The 10238-nt window shown below is 45.8% G+C and overlaps 1 long non-coding RNA gene and 1 pseudogene across 1 annotated transcript; one reads left to right on the top strand and one right to left on the bottom strand.

The window, feature by feature from the left end:
* Positions 1 to 210: 210 nt before the first annotated feature.
* Positions 211 to 1731, top strand: LOC144702985 (EP1-like glycoprotein 1 pseudogene; annotated as a pseudogene).
* A 2051-nt stretch (positions 1732 to 3782) lies between these two features.
* On the bottom strand, positions 3783 to 9407 carry LOC144703660 (uncharacterized). Its single transcript, XR_013581586.1, has 4 exons — positions 8255 to 9407; positions 6727 to 6873; positions 4052 to 6307; positions 3783 to 3969 (listed from the first exon to the last, which is right to left on the bottom strand). It is a non-coding gene; the product is annotated as an uncharacterized LOC144703660 (long non-coding RNA).
* Positions 9408 to 10238: the final 831 nt, after the last annotated feature.

Here is a 10238-nt window from a genome sequence, read left to right on the forward strand (position 1 = left end):
CTATTTCTCTCGCTCTCTCTTTCCTCGCTGTTTCCCTCTGGGTGTGTCTGTCGCTCTCTGTTTCATCGCTCTCGGTCTCCGAAGGCCGAGACACAGACGTAACTACGCGCTGGGTGAGGTGGCTCATGTGAGTGGGGGACATTTTAGCCGCCGGATGACCGTAATGCAGCCGCCGGGGCATTGACATTTTCTCCTACAAATACGAAAAGTTCTATCGCCTCTAATCCATCTCGTCTTCTCTGTCGGCCATGGCGCTCCTTTCCGTCTTCCTCTTCTTCTCCGTCTTAGCTGCCGGCGGCGCCATGGCGAAGGTACCCGCCAAGGACACGTTCAAGTACGTTAACGAGGGCGAGTTCGGCCCGTTCTTCACAGAATACGACGCCAGCTACCGCGCCACCCCGCTCTTCGGCTCGCCGTACCAGCTCATGTGGTACAACACCACCCCCGGGGAGTTCTATCTTGGCCTGCGAATGGGCCTGCGCCGGTCCGAATCGCTCTTTCGCTGGGTCTGGGACGCGAACCGCGGCAAGCCCGTCGGCGAGAACGCGACCCTCTCCTTCGGCGTGGACGGCAACCTCGTCCTCGCCGAGGCCGACGGACGCGTCGTCTGGTCCACCGGCACCGCCAACAAGGGCGTCGTCGGCATCAGGATCATTCCCATCGCAGGAAACATCGTTCTCTACGACAAAAACGGTAAATTCGTGTGGCAGAGTTTCGATTATCCCACCGACACTCTCCTCCCTGGCCAATCTCTTCGTCTCACCGGGCCGAGCAAGCTCGTGAGCCGGAAATCCGATAAGGAAAACTCGGACGGGATGTACAGTTTCGTGCTGGAGCCAAAGGGGATAGCATTGTACATGGCGGGCTCCCCCAAGCCGCTCCCGTACTTCAACTATCTCGGCGCCCCGTTTGGGCGTCTCGCCTTCGAGCAGGCCACCAACGTCACCTTCCTTTCGGAATCAGAATCGGAGGAGAACTTCAGGTGGGAGCTGACTCTGGCGCGCAACGACGGGGCTAGTATCCTGGCCCAGGTCAACTACAACGCCAGCATCTCCATTCTTAGGATCCAGAGCAACGGCAACGTCGAGGCTTTTACCTATTACGAGCCCGTGGATATACAGGCCTGGGAGAAGACCTTCAGCTTCTTCTCCGAGGATGGGATTCTCGAAGGTTGCGAGCTGCCCAGCAAGTGCGGCTCGTTGGGCCTGTGCAAGAACGATATGTGCGTGGCTTGCCCCACGGCGAAGGGTCTCCTGGGCTGGAGCGAGTCTTGCGCCCCGCCTAAGATCACGAGCTGTAAGGGCGGAAGCGGTTATGTGAAGCTCGTCGGCGCTGAGAACTTCCTCACCAAGTTCGTTCCCGGGCAGACGCGCAAATTTGAGGACTGCAAGAGCAGTTGCAGCTCTGACTGCAAATGCCTGGGCTTCTTCTTCTGGGAGAAGGAGTCCAAGTGCTGGCTCGCGCCCACGCTCGGCACCCTCAACCAGGTCTCCAACGCCACTCACGTTGCCTACATCAAGTCCTCTTGAGAGTCTCTTTCTCAAGTCTCGGTCTTCCTTGTAATCTGATCCAATAAGCGAGGACAGTACTGGAGTATGGTCATCTCCCGTGAGACAATAAACGAGCCTCAACGATCAACGCTCAACGTTTCCTTGTTCAATGCTGCCAACTGTTTGTTGTTCATAGAACATATATAGCGTGTTATTTTCTCCCTCAAAATAGGGATTTCAAGTCCAGCGTATTACTGTTCGGTTCCCTATGACTTCTCAACTCAAAGTTGTCGACGACGGAAGCCTGATTTTCGGTGTTGCCTTATAGCTTAAAACAGCCCTTTGGTGAAACGGCACAGAGAAATAACTGCAGTGCTGCATAAGCCGAATCCATCACGTCGCCGAATGTTGGGAAGGATATACTAGGGGCCAGCACAAGGCAGATGCTAGTACCAGATATCAGATCTGATATCATCATCTAGTATACATCCTGATATCATCATCCAATATCGGGCTCTAGACGAGTGAACACTAGCAGTTAGGTTCAGAAATTTGGACTTATATGTTACATGACCTTCATTTTGCCCTGCTCCTGAATCATGTGATTCACGTCTGTTCGGTTCCCTATGACTTTTCAAAGTTGTCGACGACGGAAGCCTGATTTTTGGTGTTGCCTCCGCATGAAGGGCCCACATGAAGTCACAGTGAGAGCCAGAGTGGGGCCTGTAGTTAGGGTCCGGAACTTATCTTTATATTTTACATAACCGATATTTGATATCCGGAAAAAAGTGAGACGGTTCCGGATATCGGATATCAGGGGGGGAAGGGACGAGGCAGATACCGGATGCTGGATATCGGAAAACCGATATCCGCATTTTTTTTTAGGCTGAACCGAATGGTGTCCTCTCTGTACGTCGCCTTCACCGTTACGGCCCAGTCCCGGCTTCTCTTCGCCGTCTGCGAGCTCCACTGGCTGCCGTTGGATGAGTCCGTCATGGCCGAGGAGCTGTGATGGGCGGTGGGATTGGAGGCCACGTCGGCTGCCTCCGGGGGCTCGTGCAGGGCCGCCACGAAGTAGCCCGTCCGAGGGTTGTACTTGAGCAAGCCGTCAACGCCTTGGACGGAGTAGATGACGGTCTGGATCTTCTTCAGAGACCGGTTTACTTTGTTGATCTTGCGGGACCGCCATCGCGAGATCCCCTGCTGCCGGCAGATCCTCTTGGACGTCATCGGGCAGACTGAAATCATCATTTTCAATCAGGGAGTGAGCTCACTTGATCGTGGAAAAGTGTGGAGGATAGAAGATAGGAGAGAACAGAGCGAAGAAGAATGAGAAATGTGAGCTGTAAGCAATGTTGACACGAAATTAATATAATATAGTCTTAAGAATAAAATAGCGACATATGTTTATGTTTTTTAATAGGAAATACAAATAGTGAAGAAGACGAATCATAAATATGACTGTGTAATTATAAGGGGACAGTGTAATATGTGACATAAATGTGGGCCTTAAGCAATGTTGACACAAAACTAATATAATATAGTCTTAAGAGAATAAAATAGCGACATATTTTCATGTTTTTAGTAGAAAATAGAAATAGTGAAGAAGACGAATAATAAATATGACGGTGTAATTATAAGGGGAGAGTGTAATATGTGACATAAATGTGGGCCTTGAGCAATGTTGACACGAAGTTAATATATTATAGTCTTAAGAGAATAAAATAGCGACATATTTTCATGTTTTTAGTAGAAAATAGAAATAGTGAAGAAGACGAATAATAAATATGACGGTGTAATTATAAGGGGAGAGTGTAATATGTGACATAAACGTGGGTCTTGAGCAATGTTGACACGAAGTTAATATATTATAGTCTTAAGAGAATAAAATAGCGACATATGTTTATGTTTTTTAATAGAAAATACAAATAGTGAATAAGACGAATAATACATATGACGGTGTAATTATAAGGGGAGAGTGTAATATGTGACATAAACGTGGGCCTTGAGCAATGTTGACACGAAGTTAATATATTATAGTCTTAAGAGAATAAAATAGCGACATATGTTTATGTTTTTTAATAGAAAATACAAATAGTGAACGAGACGAATAATACATATGACGGTGTAATTATAAGGGGAGAGTGTAATATGTGACATTAATGTGGGCCTTAAGCAATGTTGACACAAAATTAGTATAATATAGTCTAAAGAGAATAAAATAGTGACATATTTTCATGTTCTTTAATAGAAAATAGAAATAGTGAAGAAGAAGTATAACAAATATGACGGTGTAATTATAAGGGGAGAGTGTAATATGTGACATAAAGGTTGGCCTTGAGTAATGTTGACAAATTGTTTTGGACAATGGTGTAAGGTCCTGAACAAAAGATGCTAAGTCAAAAAACTTGCAATCCCTTTGGGTGTCGGAGCACGCCAGTAGTGTGATGTCAGAGGTTTGTGCTCACTTGGTCGTCACCTGCGTAGTGAAAGTTGAAGAATAAGAAAAAATTACTTTCGTTAAAAAAGGGAAACATGTAGTTAATGAGCTTGATGTGTACCTCTAGCACATGCGACCACACCATCTTCATCATCATCGCCATCCGACTCCAGATTAACGTCATTGTACCATCATTTGTTGTCCGCACGGAGCCAACACTTCACGCTGATTAGAGTTTCGATGCTGATCGGCGACAAACGTGATCTCTTGTACGTGACGATGGCGTTGCCCGTCGAGAACATGCGCTCGGCAGGTGCGCTTGTCGCACATACGGACAGTAGTTCCTTCGTAATGACAGCAAGGGGAAACACTTCACGCCTGTGCTAGCCCACCAGGATAGTGGCATGAAGACTCTGTCATCAGGCATGACCTCCATCATGTGTTGGCTGAACTCGCCCCATCCCGTCCTTGCTGATGCACGTGCCAATTGGGCGTTTCGCTTAATGTCCTAGATCCATGTGTCCAACTCTTTGCCTCTGCCGGGTCCCTCTACAGCGGCATCTCAAGGCCTACTTGGCAATGTGTCACTTGGTAACAAGGACCGCACGTAGGCAATGGTTGCCTCTCGAACGCATGGCTGGAGCATTGCTCCTTTGTGGAATGGATCCACCAATGCTGTAGCAGTGATTGCCTCATTCACCCACAAGATCACAGTGTACTGTGCAAGCTTCCAATGCATCGTCTTACAGGCTTCCGCCATGTTGGCACGATCCATCTCGTGCAATTGTCATACCCCTGTGAAGAAATGGCCATCTTCAATTTGCTGGATCACTTCCTTCATTTGCGCTTTGAGGCTGTCTATGAGGAACAATACGTCACATATCCCCGACATCATTGTCTTGCAAACATGGTCTGTGGATACGGCGAAACGGACAAGGATTCGACAAAACTCTTTCACTAACTCCCAGTCATCCTTCGACATTTTTGACGCCAACCCCTTCCGTCCAAAAGACTTCAACACTTTGTCAATTACATCCCACTTCTTCACGACAGTCGTTAGCATAGCGTAGGTGCTATTCCATCATGTCAGACAGTCTAAGACGACCATGTTGCAGTCCTCTACTTCGGAGTTGTCTTCACATGCCTTCTTGTAAATTTCTCTCCATTGGGTAGAGCTTCAAATATTGTGCTCCAAGGTACGCACCTTCGCAACTACATCACCCAAGCGCATCGGCTGGCGTGGTCGTTAGACGCTGAGAAGATGTCTCCAAGGTCGTTGCCATGGTCGTTGTCATAGTGCTCTGCTGTCCTCGTCAGGTTGCCTTGTTCGACCTCCACAGCTTGAGCAGAGGGAAAGCCAAAGTTTTTTATCACTGCTTGAACGACGATGTTGAGTATGTGAGCGACAAAGGGGACGTGCCTTCTGGCGCTAAAGTTCGGGTTATCGATCTCTATCTTCCTCACCATCAACGCCATCATCCTCTTATTCGCCGCGGCGTTGTCAGTAGTAACGGCGTAGACCAGTGTAAATACCGGTCACCTGTGAATTGAAGGAGTTAGTTAAAAAAAAAAGTCCGTTGAATGCTAACCTTCGCCTGCTGGCCAAATTCATCTAGTGCTTGGAGAACAATGGCCGCCATGTTCTCCCCATCGTGCTTCCTGACGATCTCTCGAATGGCAAGAACCCGTTCCCGGTACGCCCATTTATCGTTCACCTAGTGGACGGTGATGCCCAAGAGGCCAGTACCATTCTCCGCAGCCCATGCATCTATGGTGAGAGAGACGCAGTCCACGCTCTCCCATAGCTTCCTCACATCGTCTTTCATGAGACCGTGCATTTGGATGGTCCACCGCTTGATGATATTCGTGCTTGGTGGATCCAAGTCGAGTGTCGCATATTGCCACATCTCCTTGAAGGAAACATTATTGACAATGTTCCACTATTAATCAGTCATGCAAATGAAGCGTGCAATGAAGTTCTTCGTTTCCTTCGGTGTATGCGCCATAATCAGCCCGCGCTGGCCTGGCTCGCCCTGGTGTCTGCTCTAAAATCTGTCTGATACTCGTGGCTGATCGGGGTCCTCCGACACCTCCCCTTAAGCTCTACGTGACGCGCTGGATGACAAGCTTCGAAATGGCGCCAAAATAAGTCTCTTGTCGGCCTGGTGCTTTAACGCTTTCCTCTTACTGTGCGGGTTCATCTCCCGGCACAATAAGCATGCGTAGTATCCATCCTCCATGCGTTTGAAGTAGTCAATGATGACTGAACGATTCGAATGAGGGTGACTCTGAATGCCACGTCCGTATGTTCAAGACCTGTATCTCCCAACATAGATCTTTCTTGGGTTGGGCCACTTCCTCCGGCTGGGTTCATATTCTGAAGCCATAATTCGATAAGCGGGAAATGATGAAGCTAACGAATAAAATAAAAGCGCACCAATGTAGAATAACAGATGGGTGAGCTTTTCTTCAAAAAAAAAATTAATAAGGGCTTTTCTTCAGAAAAAAATTCGAGAAGGGCGACGAGGAAGATGATGTGCAACTCTAAGAAGCATGAAACAGTAAACAAAATATATTAGAGATATGGTTGATAGTTATTTCCTGAGGAAAGGTGGTCATTAGCAAAGACAATTGCAAAACATTCGTCGTATTGGAATCTAGGAAGGACTGGAAAAATATAAACATTCATTGAGAAATTTTGAGGAAAGAAGACTAGAATTATGGTGAGCAACTACAAGAATTATGAAACAACAAACAAAATCTCAAAGAGAAATGACTGAAAGTTCTAGAGCGTACCATCTCGATCAAGCTCCGAATGAAACCCTCTCTACAGACTAGCTGGAAATATGTAAAAAGTTCTATCCAGGGAGAAGGGTTTGGAGGGATGGTCCTTGGAGATCTCAAGAACCGCAGGCAGCCTCCTCGATCTTCCTCTTGTTCTTGCTGCGATGTAGAAAATTACCAACTCTCAATGAAGGCAAAATTGACATTTCTTTAGTATTCATTGATAAATTATTCCCATCGCGTCAATTAGTAGAGTGAAACTAAATACCGATTCAACTTGCACCGTTAAAATTTGAGATTGAATTCCATGTAGTGTAGCTGGCCCTTTATGGATAGAAAGATTGTTTGAAATATGTACTAAATAACATTTGAGATTGATACTTTCAAAATTAAACTTCAGGTCAGCCCAGCGTAATATGTAATCATCCACTGACTACGATTATCTTTCTAGTTTCTTATCTATAGGAATCTGATGCGCATCAATATCTTGTTATCTGATGAAATTGATTAGAAATATTCAATGACAAGATTACGGATAAAATCTGAGCACAAGCTTTCCATCTATCTGTTATCATTCATTAACCAACTTCAGAATGTAAAGAAATTCTATTTAATTTACTTGGATTTATCTATCTCAATAAGTAATCTAGTCTCCGTCTCTGTCAAGTTTTATTATGTGGACGAAAAGTTTCAGATTATCCTTGGGAAAATATAACATATATGAGAAACCAATGACAGATAATAATGACTGAGAAAAATGCCACCCTATGTGTATGCGTGTGTACTTATTTATATAGATAGAGAGAAGAATAGAGAGTGAGCGGTGGAGAGGTAGTCTGGAAAATATAAATCCGCAGATAGAGGGATAGAAAACAGAGCATGATATATTATTTCTTAAAAGAATATAGATAATGATAGACATATGCAAGAGAGAAATGAAGAGAAAGGAAGAGAGATTGATGAATGAGGTAACGAGAGAAAACAAGAGGGAGAGAGTGTAAGACGCATATAGGGAGAATTATTTGGAAGAAAATGAATAAAATTTGAATTGAATCTATGTGGCTGCGCTAAAAGCTTTTTCTTTGGCTAAAACGAATGTCTTCCTGTTGGTTACTTGAATTGAATGTAAAAACTCAATCACATGCTCTATTCAAGAATTCCTGGATCCCGGATTTAATAATGACAAGTTTTTTATTACTTAGAATAAAATAAGCGAATAAATCGTCGTATGCACCAGAGGGTAGATTATTACGAGCCATAATTGATATTCAGGTTTCCACTACAAAGGAGACTTCAAGAATAGGAGTATAATACTTGGGTTTCTTAAATACTATTTCCCAGCTTAATGGATAACTTGTTGCTACCACTGGAGAATTGATTTTCATCTCAATTTGGAGAAAGATAGAGCTACAGAGAGAATTGAGCAAAAGAGAGATGCATATGCAGAATAGAGCTACGGTGGATTGATGAATCATTGAATGAGAATTTGAGGAGAGAAATTTAGGCAATGGGGAACGGGAGAGAAGAGGTTGAGGATTACCTTGCGCCCTCCGCCGCCGTCCATCGTGCGCCCTCAGCGGCCGCCGTCCGCTGCCGCCCTTCGCCTCCGCAGTCCACCATCCGCTGCGGCACTTCGCCTCCTCCGTCTGACTGAGCCTTGGTGCCTCCGCGGTCTGACCGCGTAATTTGGATTCAAAATATTGAATCCAAAATTACACGGTCGACCTAATAAAAGGTAGGTCAAAAATCCGATGTGGATATCGGTTGTCCGTATCCACATCCGATATCCGGTACCGTCATCAGTCCCTCTAAGACGGAGACTGATGGAGACCATCCAGCCTTACAAGCATCTCGTCTATGTTTTCTTTCCTGTGCCAGTGCATTCGTTATCTTTTTTCCCTAATTAGGCCCTCCCTTTAAACTTTTGGGTCTTCTTTTCTTCTTCTATGGAAGAAGGCCCATATTTCCCCTATAAGTGGGGAGGGTGTCCATCGTATGAAAAGAAGTCTCATTTTGAATTTTTGGAAAAAAGGAAGAGCCCGGGACTGGAAAAAAGGAAGAGCTTGTCCCGTTTTCTTGTGAGAGAAGAAAGAAAAGAGGGGGAGAGAGAGAAGGGCGGACGGGAAGGTGCCGACTTTGGCCGCCCGTCCCGTTCCGGCCCCCCTCTCCTGTTCCGTCGGGCATGCCGACGGAAACCTAGGCGGTCACCGCCGCCGGGGTCCCAGATCAAGGGGCCGCCGCCCTCACACGGAGCCACCGAGCGAGGAAGGGGCCGCCGCCTGAGCAGGGGCCGCCGCCCGAGCACCGCTGCCACTCTACGGGGCTGCCACCGCCGCTGCCGCCGCTCTTGGACACCGCACGCTGCCGTCCTCGGCTGCCTCCTACCGCCCTAGACGGTCGCCTCTTACCGCCCTAGACAGCCGCCTCTAGCCGCCCTCGACGGCCGCCTCCAGCCACCGTCGATGGTCGCCAGCTGCCACCCTCGACAGCCACATTCAGCCACCCACAAGGGCCGCCTCTAGCCGCCCTCGACAGCCGCCTCCTGCCGTCCTCGAGGGCCGCCTCTAGCCGCCCACGACATTGGATTTCAATATCTGATATCAGACTCGATATCAGGTACTGGCATCTTTTCGGAGCCCTGCGACATCCATCCTGATTTCCCATGATGGATAGATATTCTATATCTATCACCATATCCGATGTCAGGATATTTACTATCCATCTGATATCAAATATTCGATATCAGAAACCACCCTGATCGTTATATTTTATTGAATATCGGTTGTCCAGTACTGTGTATCGGGTAATCTCTACCCCCCAACAAACCCTTTTGACATTGTTGCTCTGGTTTTTGAGTTGAATCAATAATATGTTTAATTTTTGAGTTGAATCCTTTTGACTCAAAAATTAGATCTAGAAGGAATGACGAGTAAAGATTAGATCTAGAAGGAATGGCCTATAGGAATCTAAATATTCTTTAAGTGGTGATTCAGAAGGTGAGTGTATAATATCATATGTAGAGAGACAAGGAAAATGTGAGGTAAGAAGGTAATAATTAATTTTTTAGAGATTAAAAATATTAATATGAGACATGGAAGATAAAATATATTAATGGGAGAGATATAGAGAGAGACAAAGAAAAAGAGAGAAAGAGAGAGCACAACAAAGAGATATGACAAAGTTATGAGATATGATGATGGGATGAGAAGGTTGATACAGAGATGGATATAAATATATAAATCAATTGATTGTGATCTCAATGCTAGTTTAGTGAGGTGGGATGAAAAACACAAGTGATTTGAGAAGGTTTTAGAGGTGATGAATACGAACGAAAATGTCAAGATGAAAGGAAAGGTGGAATTGAACCTACAAAATGACGATGAAGACTAAACAATATATGGCAAGGAGACAAACTCTAGTTCATTATGTTCCACCAGGAACACAGGGATTCACAGATACAGATGAAGTCTTCCTCCTTTTTCTTAATTATTCTAAATTATCCAAGACACCAAGGATGGATCTCA

Source organism: Wolffia australiana, chromosome 5, assembly GCF_029677425.1.
Source record: "Wolffia australiana isolate 7733 chromosome 5, ASM2967742v1".
NCBI classification, from domain to species: domain Eukaryota; kingdom Viridiplantae; phylum Streptophyta; class Magnoliopsida; order Alismatales; family Araceae; genus Wolffia; species Wolffia australiana.